The sequence below is a fragment of the Pseudorca crassidens genome, chromosome 1 (genome assembly GCF_039906515.1).
Source record: "Pseudorca crassidens isolate mPseCra1 chromosome 1, mPseCra1.hap1, whole genome shotgun sequence".
NCBI classification, from domain to species: Eukaryota; Metazoa; Chordata; class Mammalia; order Artiodactyla; family Delphinidae; genus Pseudorca; species Pseudorca crassidens.
In genome coordinates this window covers 60855463-60871228 of record NC_090296.1, presented here as the reverse complement: position 1 = coordinate 60871228, position 15766 = coordinate 60855463, and the positions used below count along the sequence as shown (strand labels likewise).

At 38.6% G+C, this 15766-nt stretch overlaps 1 pseudogene; it reads left to right on the top strand.

The window, feature by feature from the left end:
* Positions 1-2867: 2867 nt before the first annotated feature.
* LOC137214529 (probable global transcription activator SNF2L2 pseudogene) lies at positions 2868-5706 on the top strand (annotated as a pseudogene).
* Positions 5707-15766: the final 10060 nt, after the last annotated feature.

Below are 15766 nucleotides of genomic sequence, written 5' to 3'. Positions count from 1 at the left end.
GAGGTCCTTCTCTTTCTCTCATGTTGCCTTTATCACCATCACCACAGCCCAACTTTCTCTCCTTTACCAAGCTACCACCTACCCAATAATGAAAAACTCCTTGTCTCAACTTGAGTTGTTAAAATTGAAGGTCACAATGCAAAAATGTGTGAATTTGATTTTTTCAATAGCTTAGTCCCACAGTGGACTTCTGCATATCCGAAATTTAAACAGTAAAATTTAAAGCCCACGGCATCACATTCTTCTCCCACCATACTAAATTTCTATTACATCTCAAAATGGCAAGAACCATGGCCTATAGTATGCAGAATCATCACTTTGTTCTAGCCACCTTCTCTCTTGAGAGAAACCCCTGTGATCTTTGATGTTTTCTCTCAGCCTCACTCATGTTCCTGCCCAGACCCTATTATGGTCAGTATGTGACTCTTTATATCTCATTTTGATAATCAGGGTCCCAAAGGACTTTTGTCTCATCAGTATCAGAAGTAATACTAGAAATTTAATTTTAAAACCTATCCTAAGCAAGAAGAGATGAATGCGTTTAGTATGCTGTGTCATTATAGTAAGAGTCATGATTTCTTGAGAATTTGGAGGCCAGGCATTATGCAAAACACTTTTAATCTCATTTGATCCACACAAAAGCCCAGTCGACAGATAAAAACATTGAGGAATATTCAAATTCAAGTCTGACCGACTCCAATGCTCTAGCACTGTACTCCACTACCATCTAATACCTATACTGAATAGGTCTATACCTAAATCCAGCCCCCATGCCTAAACTGCCCTGTTCATCATCTCTATGCTCAGGCCATAGGTCCTGCACTCATATTTATTAAAGACCTTTAAACAAACACAATGTTGGCTATAAAATGAGACCATTTTCAGAAGGGAGTCAGGAACTTGAGCCCAGGAACAATGACTAAGAGAACAACAAACATGTCTTCATAGCCCTGTGATAGAAAGGCACAGTTGTGACTTGAGACACAGGGATAACAAGCAGCTGTCTTTGAGTGGATATATATTTTCATTTCTCTTTGATATAAATACCTAAGATCTGAATGGCTGGGTTAAACACTATATGCACATTTAACTTGTGGAGAGACCTACAGTTTCTCCAAAGTGATTTGCAATTTTACGTTTCCATCACCAGGATATGAGAGATATACAAACTGGCAATTTGTATATCTTATTTTGTGAAGTCAATATTCAAGTAGTTTGTCAAATTTTCTATTGGGTTGCTTATCTTCTTGTAACTGAGTTGTAATTGTTCTTTTTCGGGATACAAGTCTTGTCAAATATACATATTGGAATGTTTTCTCCCATTCTATGTCTTGTCTTCTCATTTTCTTAATGGATATCTTTTGAAGAGTAAAAGTTCTGAATTTTTATAAGGTCCAATTTATCATTTTTTTCATTTTTCATGAATATTTTCTACTTTTTAAATAGTTTTACAGCACTAGATTTATATTTATTATGCATTTAAAGCTAATTATTGTGTATGACATGAAGTAATGGCTAATAATGTTCCTATTTAAAAATATATCTTTCTAATTGATTCGGCATCATTTGTTTGAAAAGACTTTTTCCCCCATTGAATTGTCTTGACATTTTTGTTGAAAATCAATTGACCATGTATTTGTGGACTATTCCTGTGCTTTCTACTGTTTCATTGATCTATGTGCCTATCCTCTTGACAATACTCCAATGTCTTAATTGCTGTAGTTTACAGCATATCTTTAAATCAGAAAATATAAGATCTCCAAATTCGCCCTTAAAAAATTATTTTGACTATTCTAGGTCATTTAAATTTTCATATAAATTTTAGAATTAGCTTATCAATTTCCAAAAACTCTTGCTATATTTTGTTGGAATTGAATAGAATTTAAAGATCAATGTCGGAAGAATTGATATTTTAACAATATGAAGTTTTCCAGTCCATGAGCATGGTACATTGTTCCATTTAGTTAGAGTATCTATAATTTCTCTAAGCAATATTTTGTGAGTTTTAGTGTAAGGTCATAAATGAATGTTATTACATTTCTTTAATAATGAATAATTAATTCAACTTCAATAATCTCATTTTCTAATTGTTTCCAATTGTTTGATGTCAGTATATAAAAATGCAGTTAACTTTTATCCTACAAACTTGATAACTTCATTTATTACTTTTAATAACTGTTTTATCGATTTCTAAGAATTTTCTACATAAACAGTCATGTTGTCCAAAAAAAACACAACAGTTTTACTTCTTCCATTCCTAAGTTTATGCCTTTTTTGAAATTGCCTTGTATGGGAATAGAATCTAAAAAAGAGTGGACATATGTATATGTATAACTGACTCACTGCTATGCAACAGAAACTAACACAACATTATCAGCTATACTCCAATTTAAGAAAATATCTTGCCTTATTGTAACAGCTAAAACCTCCAATACAATGTTGAAACAAGTAGTAAGAGTAGACATATTCATATTGTTGCTGATTTTAAGGGAAAAGCATTTAATATTTAATGATTAAATATAATATTAGCCACAAGTTTTTCCATAGATGTCTTTTTTTAAGACTGAAGTAGTTCCCTACTGTTCCAGTTTTAAAGTTATTTTAAAATCATGAGTAAGGGTTAAATTTTGTATAGTGTTCACTCTTTATTTATTGAAGTATCATACGAATTTCTCCCTTTTTATATTAACATTTATTTTTGAATGTTAAATCAACCTTGCATTCCTTGAATAAACCTCACTTGATCATGTTGTATTACCCTTTTAATATATAACTGGATTCAATTTTTAGGAACTCATCTGTGTATATGTTCATGAGGGCTACCTGTCTAGTTCTTTTTTTCTTTAATACTAATGTCTGCTACGTGGATGATGAGCACAACATGCAATACAGTGCCAGGGGCTCCCAGTCCTACTTCACGGTGGCCCATGCCATCTCTGAAAGGGTGGAGAAACAGTTGGCCCTCCTCTTCAATGGGACCCTGAAGCATTATCAGCTCCAGGGCCTGGAATGGATGGTTTCTCTGTATAATAACAATTTGAACAGAATCTTTGCTGATGAAATGGGGCTGGGAAAGACAATACAGACCATTGCACTCATCACTTATCTGATGGATCACAAAAGACTCAATGGCCCCTATCTCATCATTGCCCCCCTTTCGACTCTAACTGGACGTATGAATTTGAGAAAGGCTCCTTCTGTGGTGAAAATTCCTTACAAGGGCACCCCGCCATGCGTCGCTCCCTTGTCCCCAGTTACGGAGTGGCAAATTCAATGCCCTCCTGACTACTTATGAGTACATTTTAAAGACAAGCACCTTCTTGCAAAGACTCGGTGGAAATACATGATAGTGGACGAAGGCCACCAAATGAAGAATCACCACTGCAAGCTGACTCAGGTCCTGAACACTCACTATGTGGACCCCAGAAGGATCCTCTTGACTGGGACCCCCCTGCAGAATAAGTTCCCGGAGCTCTGGGCCCTCCTCAGCTTCATCCTTCCTACAATTTTTAAGAGCTGCAGCACGTTTGAGCAGTGGTTTAATGCTCCATTTGCCATGACTGGAGAGAGAATGGACTTAAATAAAGAAGAAACTATATTGATCATCAGGCATCTGCATAAGGTGTTGAGACCATTTTTACTGAGGAGACTGAAGAAAGAAGTTGAATCCCAGCTTCCAGAAAAAGTTGAATATGTGATCAAGTGTGACATGTCAGCTCTGCAGAAGATTCTGTATCGCCATATGCAAGTCAAAGGGATCCTTCTCACAGATGGTTCGGAGAAAGATAAGAAGGGGAAAGGAGGTGCTAAGACATTTATGAACGCTATCATGCAGTTGAGAAAAGTCTGCAATCATCCATATATGTTTCAGCACATTGAGGAATCCTTTGCTGAACACCTGGGCTTTTCAAATGGGGTCATTAATGGGTCTGAGCTGCATCGGGCCTCAGGAAAGTTTGACCTACTTGATCGTATCCTACCAACATTGAGAACGACTGATCACCGCGTCCTGCTTTTCTGCCAGATGACGTCTCTCATGACCATCATGGAGGATTACTTTGCTTTTCGGAACTTCCTTTACCTGCGCCTTGATGGCACCACCAATTCTGAAGATCATGCTGCTTTGCTGAAGAAATTCAATGAACCTCTGTCCCGGTATTTCATTTTCTTGCTGAGCACAAGAGCTGGAGGCCTGGGCCTAAATCTCCAGGCAGCTGATACCATGGTCATTTTTGACAGCAACTGGAATCCTCATTAGGACCTGCAAGCACAAGACCACGTCCACCGCATCGGCCAGCAGAACAACGTCCGCGTGCTGAGACTCTTCACCGTGAATAGTGTGGAGGAAAAGATCCTCGCAGCCGCAAAGTACAAGCTTATTCTTTTTGTTGCAGTGGTAAGTGGGAGCGTTTCCTTAATTTCTCTTTCAGATTTTTCATCATTAGTGTATAGGAATGCAAGAGACTTCTGTGCATTGATTCTGTATCTTGCTACTTTATCAAATCATTGATTAGCTTTTGTAGTTTCCTGGTAGCATCCTTAGGATTCTCTAGGTATAGTATGTCATCTGCAAACAGTGACAGCTTTACTTCTTTTCTGATTTGAATTCCTTTTGTTTTTTTTTCTTCTCTGATTCCTGTGGCCAGAATGTCCAAAACTACGTTGAATAATAGTGGTGAGTGGGGCAACCTTGTCTTGTTCCTGATTTTAGAGGAAATGGTTTCAGTTTTTCATCACTGAGAACAATGTTGGCTGTGGGGTTGTCATATATGATCTTTATTATGTGGAGGTAATTTCCCTTTATGTCTACTTTCTGGAGGGTTTTTAATAAATGGGTGTTGAATTTTGCTGAAAGCTTTTTCTGCATCTATTGAGATGATCATATGGTTTTTATCTTTCAGTTTGTTAATATGGTGTATCACACACTGACTGATTTGCATATTTTGAAGAGCCCTTGCATTCCTGGGATAAACCTCACTTGATCATGGTGTATGATCCTTTTAATGTGCTGTTGGATTCTCTTTGCTAGTACTGTGTTGAGGATTTTTGCATCCATTTCATCAGTGATATTGGTCTTTAGTTTTCTTGTGACAGCTTTGTCTGGTTTTGGTATCAGGGTGATGGTAGCCTTGTAGAATGAGTTTTGGGAGTGTTCCTCCCTCTGCTATATTTTCGAAGGGTGTGAGAAGGATAGGTGTTAGCTCTTCTCTAAATATTTGATAGACTTTGCCTGTGAAGCCATCAGGTCCTGGGCTTTTGTTTGTTGGAAGATTTTTAATCACAGTCTCAATTTCAGTGCTTGTGACTGGTCTGCTTATATTTTCTATTTCTTGCTGGTTCAGTCTCAGAAGGTTGTGCTTTTCTAAGAATGTGTCCATTTCTTCCAGGTTGTCCATTTTATTGGCACAGAGTTGCTTGTAGTAATCTCTCATGATCCTTTGTATTTCTGCAGTGTCAGTTGTTATTTCTCCTTTTTCATTTCTAATTCTGTTGATTTGAGTCTTCTCCCTTTTTTTCTTCATGAGTCTGGCTAATGGTTTATCAGTTTTGTTTATCTTCTCAAAGAATCAGCTTTTAGTTTTATTGATCTTTGCTACTATTTCCTTCATTTCTGTTTCATTTATTTCTAATCTGATCTTTCTGATTTCTTTCCTTCTGCGAACTTGGGAGTTTTTCTTCTTCTTTCTTTAATTGCTTTAGGTGTAAGGTTAGGTTGTTTCTTTGAGATTTTTCTTGTTTCTTGAGGTAGGATCGTACTGCTATAAATTTCCCACTTAGAACTGCTTTTGCTGCATCCCATAGGTTTTGGGTCATCATGTTTTCACTGTCATGTTTTCTAGGTATTTTCTGATTTCCTGTGTGATCTCTTGGTTATTTACTAGCATATTGTTTAGCCTCCAATTGTTTGTATTTTTTACAGTTTTTTTCCTGTAATTGATGTCTAGTCTCATAGCGTTGTGGTCGGAAAAGATATTTGATACAATTTCAATTTTCTTAAATTTACCAGGCTTGATTCGTGACCCAAGATTTGATCTATCCACGAGAATGTTTCATGAGCACTTGAGAAGAAAGTGTATTCTGTTGTTTTTGGATGGAATGTCCTATATATATCAATTAAGTCCATCTTGTTTAATGTGTCATTTAAAGCTTTTGTATCATTATTTATTTTCATTTTGGATGCTCTATCCATTGGTAAAAGTAGGGTGTTAGAGTCCCCTAGTATGATTGTATTACTGTTGATTTCCCCTTTTATTGCTGTTATCATTTGACTTATGTATTGAGGTGCTTCTACGTTGGGTTCATAAATATTTACAATTGTTGTATCTTTTTGTTGGATTGATCCCTTGATCATTATGTAGTGTCCTTCTTTGTCTCTTGTAATAGTCTTTATTTAAAGTCTATTTTGTCTGATATGAGAATTGCTACTCCAGCTTTCTCTTGATTCCCATTTGCCTGGATTATCTTTTTCCATCCCCTCACTTGCAGTCTGTATGTGTCCGTACATCTGAAGTGGGTCTCCTGTACACAGCATGTATATGAGTCTTGTTTTTTTGTCCATTCAGCCAGTGTATGTCTTTTGGTTGGAGCATTTAATCCACTTTCATTTAAGGTAATTATCGATATGTATGTTCCTTTTACCATTTTCTTGTTTTGTTTTTGTTTTTGTAGGTCTTCTCCTTCTTTTGTGTTTCCTGCCTAGAGAGGTCCTTTAGCGTTTGTTGTAGAGCTGGTTTGGTAGTGCTGAATTCTCTTAGCTTTTGCTTATCTGTAAAAGTTTTAATTTCTCCATCAAATCTGAATGAGATCCTTGCTGGTAGAGTAATCTTGGTTGTAGGTTTTTCCCTTTCATCACTTTAAATATGTCCCACCACTCCCTTCTGGCTTGCAGAGTTTCTGCTGAAAGGTCAGCTGTTATTCTTATGGGCATTTCCTTGTATGTTATTTGTTGCTTTTCCCTTGCTGCTTTTAATATTTTTCTTTGTATTTAATTTTTGATAGCTTGATTAATATGAGTCTTGACGTGTTTCTCCTTGGATTTATCCTTTATGGGACTCTCTGCACATCCTGGACTTGATTCTTTCCTTTCCCACGTTAGGGAAGATTTCAACTATAATCTCTTCAAATATTTTCTCAGACCCTTTCTTTTTCTCTTCTACTGGGACCCCTATAATTCAAATGTTGGTGCATCTAATATTGTCCCAGACGTCTCTGAGACTGTCCTCAATTCTTTTCATTCTTTTATCTTTATTCTCCTCTGTGGTAGTTATTTCCACTATCTTATCTTCCAGGTCACATATCCGTTCTTCTTCAGTTATTCTGCTATTGATTCCTTCTAGAGAATTTTTAATTTCACTTATTGTGTTGTTCATGATTGTTTGTTTGCTCTTTAGTTCTTCTAGGTCCTTTTTATTTCTTGTATTTTCCTCATTCTTTTTCCAAGATTTTGGATCATCTTTACTAGCATTACTCGGAATTCTTTTTTAGGTAGACTGCCTATTTCCTCTTCATTTGTTTGGTCTGGTGGGTTTTTACCTTTTTCCTTCATCTGCTGCGTATTTCTCCATCTTCTCATTTTGCTTAACTTACTGTGTTTGGGGTCTCCTTTTCGCAGGCTGCAGGTTCGTAGTTTCCATTGCTTTTGGTGTCTGCCCTCAGTGGGTAAGGTTGGTTTAGTGGGTTTTTAGGCTTCTTGGTGGAGGGCACTGGGGCCTGTGTTTTTGTGGATGGAGCTGGATCATGTCTTTCTGGTGTGCAGGATCTCATCCTGTGGTGGTTTTGGGGTGTCTGTGAACTTATTATGATTTTAGACAGCCTCTCTGCTAATGGGTGGTGTTGTGTTCCTGTCTTGCTAGTTGTTTGGCATGGGGCGTCCAGCACTGGAGCTTGCTGGCTTTGGGTGGAGCTGGGTCTTAGCATTGAGACGGAGATATCTAGGGGAAGTCTCGCCAATTGATACTACATGGGGCTGAGAGGTCTCTGGTGGTCCAATATCCTGAACTCGGCTCTCCCACCTCAGAGGCTCATGCCTGACACAAGGCTGGAGCAGCAAGACCGTGTCAGCCACATGGCTCAGAAGAAAAGAGAGAAAAAGAGAAAGAAAATAATAATAACAAAAAAATAAAATAAAATAATTAAAATAAAAAAGTAATAATAAAAAAGGGAGAGATCAACCAAACCAATAAACAAATCCACCAGTGATAACAAGCACTAAAAACTATACTAAGATAAATATAAAAATCAGAAACCAGTCAGTCGCAGACCAGTCAGTCCCAAGTCTACAGTTGCTCCCAAAGTCCACCTCCTCAATTTTGGGTTGACTTGTTGTTTAATCAGGTATTTCACAGATGCATGGTACCTCAAGTTGACTGTTGGGATTCAATCCACTGCTCCTGAGGCTGCACGGGGAAAATTCCCTTTCTCTTCTTTGTTCACACAGCTCTTGGGGTTCAGCTTTGCCTTTGGCCCCACCTCTGCATGTAGGTTGCCCTCAGGCATCTGTTCCTGCTCAGACAGGATGAGGTTAAAGCAGCGGCTGTTTAGGGGGCTCTGGCTCACTCATGCTGGGGGGAGGGAGGGGTATGGTAGTGATAATTGGAATGCGGGGCAAGCCTGCAACAGCAGTGACCAACATGACTTTGCAACAGCCTGAGGCATGCTGTGTTCTCCCAGGGAAGTTGTCCCTGGATCACAGGACCCTGGCAGTGGCGGGCCACACAGGCTTGTGGGGGGGTGGGGGCCGCATGTGGATAGTGACCTCTGCTTGCACACAGGATTCTTGGTGGCTGCAGCAGTGGTGGTAGGGTTTCATGCCTGTCTCTGGTGTCCAAGCTGATAGCTGCAGCTCGTGCCCATCTCTGGAGTTAGTTTAGGTGGTGCTCTGCCTTCTGTGGGCAGTCAGGGAAGGAATCCCCTCTCCTCACGCACCCCAAAACAATGGTCTCTTGCCTGTTAGGCAGGTCCAGACTTTTTCCCAGACTCCCTCCCAGCTAGCTGTGGTGCACTAGCCTCCTTCAGGCTGTGTTCACGCAGCCAACCCCAGTCCTCTCCCTGGGTTCTGACCTCTGAAGGCTGAGCCTCAGCTCCCAGCCCCCACCCACCCTGGTGGGTGAGCAGACAAGCCTCTCAGGCTGGTGAGTGCCGGTCGGCACTGATACTCTGTGTGGGAATCTCTCCACTTTGCTCTCTGCACCCCTGTTGCTGCGCTCTCCTCCGTGTCTCTGAAGCTTCCCCCACCCCCCAACCCCCATCTCTGCCAGTGAAGGGCCTTCCTAGTATGTGGAAACTTTTCCTCCTTCACAGCTCCCTTCCAGAGGTGCAGGTCCCATCCCTATTCTTTTGTCTTTGTTTTTCCTTTTTTCTTTTGCCCTACCCAGGTACGTGAGGATTTTCTTGCCTTTTGGGAAGTCTGAGTTCTTCTGCCAGTGTGCAGTAGGTGTTCTGTAGGATTTGCTCCACGTGTAGATGTATTTTTGATGTATTTTTGGTGAGGAAGTTGACCTCCACGTCTTACTCCTCCACCATCTTGAAGGTCCCCTCATGTTGTGATTTATATTCTTTCTCTTTTTGTCTTGGTAATTCCTATTAGGTATATTTCAATTTCTTTTTTTATTATTATTATCATTAGACTTTATTTTTCAGAGCAGTATTAGGTTTTTTTTTTAGAGCAGTTTTAGGATTAGAGAAAGCTGAGTGGAAAGTATAGAGTTTCTATAAACCCCCCACCTCCAGTTTTCCCTATTATTAACATCTTGCATTGATGTAGCATTTTTGTTGCAATTGATGAGCTAATATAGAGACATCATTATTAACTTAAGTCCATAGCTTACATTATGGTTCATTCTTTGTGTTTTATAGTCTATGGGTTTTGATAAATGTATAGTGACAGGTATCTACCATTACTGTATCATACACAATAGTTTTAATACCCTAAAATTCTCCTGTGCTCTACCTATTCATCCCTCCCTATCTCATTCTAAACTGTTTGCAACCACTGATCTTTTTTACTGTCTCTATAGTTTTTGCCTTTTCCAGAACATCATACAGTATGTAACCTTTTCAGACTGGCTTCTTTTACTTAGCAATATGCATTTAAGTTTCTTCCATGTGTTTCATGGCTTAATAGCTCACTTTTTATTGCTTACTAATGTTCCATTTGATTGATATACCAGTTTACCTATTCACCTATTGAAGGACATCTTGGTTGCTTCCAAGTTTTGATAATTATGAGTAAAGTTGCTATAAACATCCAGGTTTTTGTGTGAAAGTAAGTTTTCAACTCATTTGGGTAAATGCTAAGGAGCACAACTGCTGGATCATCTTATGAGTATGTTTAGTATTACAAGAATCTACCAAACTGTCTTCCAAAGTGGCTGTACCATTTGCATTCCCACCAGAAACGAATAACATATGATGTTGAGCATCTCTTCATATGCATATTTGTCAAATGTATATCTTCTTTTGTAAGATGTCTGCTCAGATCTTTTGCCCATTTTAAAGTGGGTTGTTTGTGTTCTCCCTGTTGAGTTTTAAGAGCTCTTTGGGTATTCTGGATACCAGTCCTTTATCAGATATATGTTTTGCAAAGATGCAAAGATTTTCTTCCAGTCTCTGGTTTGTCTTTTCATTCTCTTAACAGTGTCTTTGCAGACAAAACATTTTCCTATTTTAATGATGTCCAGCTTATCAACTCTTTCTTTCAGGGATCATGCTTTTGCTATTATCAGATAGGTCACTGCCAGACCTAAGGACACCTAGAGTTTCTCCTATGTTATCTTCTAGGAGTTTTATAATCTTGCATTTTGCATTTAAGTCTACTATCCATTTTGAGTTAATTCCTGTGGAAAAGGTAAGTTCTGTGTCTAGATTCATTTTTTTGCATGTGTACGTCCAGTTGTTCTAGCACCATTTGTTGAGACGACTACCCTTTCTCCATTGAACTGCCTTTGCCTCTTTGTCAGAGATCAGTTGATTCTATATGTCAGGGTCTATTTCTGTGTTTTCTGTTCTGTTCCATTGATATACTTGTCTATTCTTTCACCAGTACCACCCTATCTTGATTACTGTAGCTTTACAGTATGTCGTGAAGACAGGCATGGTCAGTTCTGACTTTGCTCTTCCCCTTCAAAATGTGCTGAGTATTCTGGTTCTTTTGCCTTTCCATATAAACTTTAGTATCAGGTTGTTGATATCCACAAAATGACTTGCTGGGATTTTGATTGGGATTAGAGTCCTATAGATATCAAATATTCAAGATGACTGATAGAAGAAAGAGAACTGTCAACCTGAAATTCTATATCTAAAAGAATTATCAAGTGAAAATGAAGATGAAATAACCTTTTAGGTGAATGAAAAACAGCAATTCATTGCCACCAGAACTACACTAAAGAAAATGCTAATGGAAATTCATCAAGCTGAAGGGAAATGATACCAAAAGGAAGACTGGATCTTTAGGAATGAATGAAGAACACTGTAAATTATAAATACTTGGGTAAATATAATAGAGTATTTTTTTAGCTTATTTAAAATATACAGGACTATTTAAAACAAAGTTATAATACTGTCCTGTGGGGTTTATAGCATATATAGATGATATATATAACAATATCATTCATTTACTGAACTTCAGTTGCAACAGGAAAAAAAAATAACTAAACTTGGTTGTTTAGATGAACAGTATAAAATCTTCAAAGTTTCTCTAAATAATGCTAACTCATGAATTTTCACCGACTTCAGAAAAAAAATTTTGTTAAAACAATTTCTACACTGACCATTAACCCAAATTGCAAATTTTACATAACCATGGGAGTTTTAAGATTCTCTAGTGTTTAGATGATAATTTTAAGGCCCAGCTAGTGTAGGCAGCTGATCCCAGTTCACAGCTGAAACTAGGATCTAGGTTCCCAGACTCCTCATCAAGTACTCTGTATCTCTTTGGTTTCTTTTAACCTTATTTGCCTTCATGTCATGGTCCATGTTATTTTTGATTCTCTCTTTTAAAGTTTTTTTTGGAAACCTGCTTTCTTAGAGTTTTCCATACACAGGAACTGTTTCTTCTACTCCTCACATAACCCTTCCAATGCCTACACCTAAGAGGGTTCTACAAACAGTGGCCTCAAAAATTCTTGCTGAGTAAATGAACCCTTGTAAGTGAATATAAGCCATGTGAAAGTTCAAAGGGACTTCAAGGAAGTGTACGAAACAGGAAGCGGCACTTGCACTGCTTAAAAAATAAACAGAAAAAGCGAACTCTGAAGTGACCCAGACACTGTCCCTTCCCAAGCCATCCCTGACCAGATTTGCTGAAACATAGGCAGCCTTTCATCCTTCCTGGAGTCAGCATGTGTTTCAGTTGAGCTTATTGTTTTCCTTTCAGCTTCCCTATAACTCAGCCTCTGTTTACATTTAATAAACTAAATGTGTTTCTCTAGGCTGAGATTTAAACCAGAATTTGATCCCTAGCGTTTTGCACAAGAAATGATGCAAATGGTGATACAGCTGCTTGTGCCAGCTTCAAGTAACAGCAGCATAATTCTCAACAAATCATCATTTAAGCAGAAAACGAAATTGTTTTATTTTTAGATGATCACTTAGACCTTGATTCTTTTTAACATCATAATAAGCCTCTATATTGTGGAAGACATGAGTCCTCCAGATAAATTTCCCTCTCTCAAAGGTTTCTTGATTGAGAGTAGAGAAACCAAAACGCAGAACAAAAAGCTTGGCCAATTTGCAATCCATCCAAGTAGCAATCATGTGGAATTGTATGATTTGTAGAGTACCTAGAAACTTTTTAGTACACTGTAGCTAGAAAAATTCAATAATGATTTATGTTAAAGAAAGTAACAAGTTGAAAAGTTTACTAGTAATTCAAAGGTGCTATTTGTGCGATAAATTACTTAGTTCCCTAGTATTCTTAATTTAAGGTAGTAATTATATAGTACTGGTAGAATTCTCAAGCTAAATAAAGATTCATAACATCTCTCTACCTATCCCTTCCTTTTCATTTCCTCTGTGTGCATCTTTTTCCAATCTTCTCCCTTTTGTTCATGGTTGGTTGTAGTAGCTACCTCACCTGTTTCCTAAAGTCCCTCTGCCCACTTTAACCTGTGCTGCCAATTATTTTTCCAAACACATTTTTTTCACCAGTTACTTCCTTGCTTAAATTATCTTAGTAACTCTGGTTATCTACTTTATATATCCCAAATTCCTTAGCTTCACATTCCAAGTCCCATGACCTAACACCCAACTCCCCTATTTAGCAACTGCAGCCCCCCGCCCCCAACGCCTGTCCCTTCCATCTCGGCTGGACACATTTATTCTCTCATGTATTCCTCCTCTTCTCTCTGATCCCAACTCACCCCCATGGGAAGCAGACACCTTGTGCCCTCTTGTCAACCCATCCAAACACTACAGCCCACAGCATATCTCATACTCAGTATCACTTGATAATAGATTCGTAACTCTTGCTGAGTTTTCCTTTTCAGTGTTTAATTTATATTTGGTGACCTCAAAAGAAAGTTATTCTCTTAATCATATCCTCAATCTTCCCTAAAGATGATTGAGGATCAAGGGCCACACACTCCACCCTTTCTTCTTCCTGCCCATCCACAGAGTTATGAACTAAAGAGGTCCAGGTCTGGCTCCAAGCAAGGCCTAATCATTTCTCTGAGCTGTAGTTTCCTCATATATGAAATGGAGACAGCACCCACCTCAAAGGATTATTGTAAGTATCAAATAAGAAATCTATAAAAGGTATTTAAAGCATCTGCTGCAGCATAAGCACTTAGTAATAGCTATTATTATTTTTCATATTTAAATTATTACCACTCCTTCTTGTTTTTGTTTTTTATTCTATGCAACTTTTAAAGGCCTGGAGACAGTTTCCAAGAAGACGTGAGGGTGGCTGAGGCATGTGTAGCTGTGGACAAATGGGCCTAACTCACCTTCCTTTGCTCTCCACATTTCTCTGTCAATTTCTTTGAACCCTAAGAAGTGAGGTCATTTACACCATGACAGTAAAAGGATATGACACTCAGAGTTGGACTTTTATTGGAACTAGAAAAATCAGGCCCTTATCCTGCTTTAATCTGGGTCTATGGAACCAACTAATACTGTCAAAAAAGTCACTGGATGGGATACTTGCAATAATTAGATCCTAGTAGTTCATGCGTGGTGAGTACTGTTAGGACCTTGTTAACAAAGATATTAGCATGCTGATGGCCACCAGCAGATAAGGTCAAAAGAACTGAGACTAGGCTGTGTAGCACTGAGGATGCAGCACTGCTGCCTGCTTGGAAAGATCAGAGTCACCTTCTACTCCATACACTCTACTAAAAGCCGAACCACTATTATAGGAAATCAACTGCTAAGTCACTTCTATTTTGCCAAAATCTGTTAGTTTTAGACAGAGCTAACTTCAGAGAAAATAGTTCTTTCACAGAGACTCTCTAGGGACATTTTTTTCCTTTTACTTTGCTGGTGGTCTGGACCTGTTGCTTGAGGTAAAGAAACATGATTCCATAAAAGTCAATGCCTTCCTTTCTCCCTCCACTCCGTTTTCCTGCCTTTCAACATATGACTATCAACAGCTCATGGGTATTCTGTGCACAATTCGAAACTGTTTACCAAGAGCAACTTTCCGACCAACTGTTTGAATGTGGGTAGGACACTCTGTATTCTGAAAACTTTCAAAGGTTCTTCAGGGCCTAGAAAAAGGCCAAACTCCACTGGCTTGTATTCAGAACACTCCAAAATTTTATTCCAGCCTATCTCTTGAGTCTAATCTCCCAGAATCTCCTATAGCATACCTCATGTTTCAGCCTAATTAATTCATTCATCCAAGACATAGTTATTGAACACGTACTTTGAGCCAGACCCTGTACTAGGTACTGAGGATTCATTGATGACACAGTTTCTGAGCCAGTGGAAATTAGAATCTAGCGAGAGACAGATATTAAGAAAATTAATTACTCAAAAATTTAAATACAATTGTGGTAAGCACAACACAAATATATTGCGAAGTGTGCAATGACAGTGTATAACAACAGAGTGCTTTACCAAGCCACTGGACGTTAAACTTTGTGAAAATTATGTATAATCTGGACTGTAAGATTCAACAGATGTTAGTCAGGTGAAATCAGAATGGACAAAAGGAATATTCCAAGCTGAGGGATGGGTGTGGTTGAGCAGAGTATCAGCAGTTAAGTCTGAAGAATAAGTCAATCATGAGGGACTTGTGAAACAATTTGAATATTTGACCATTTTTCTTTCACATCATGAGATTTCCTGCTTTGGGTTTTTGTGCCCTGCGTTCCCTCCTCCCTATGTATCTAAATATGATTGATCCTAAAAAGCCAACTTCACGTGCTGTGCCCTCCATCCAGGGATCCCTGTTCACTGAAACTGGGCACACCAAGGTAGAAAGGGGCTCCTGTGGTCCTCAGTCCTCAGTGGCTTCTGTTTAAATGCCTTGACTACATCGTTCCTACACAGCTCAACTTCTGTGACTCAGAAATCTAGAAATTCATAGAAACCCAGCCTCCCTATGCACACAATGCAGGAGTTTTCTATAATGTTTATCAGATAAATATCTTTAGGGTGCTTCCACCAAACAGTTTCGGAGTCCACTTTTCTCTGAACCCTCTTTACCCTCCCAGATTTTTTATTAGTGTCAGCTAACTTGCTCCCCTCTGTTTTCACGATCCTCAAACGTCCTTGGCATGATCTCAGTAAATCCAGGCTTTGAGAAAGCAAAGCTGGGAAGACA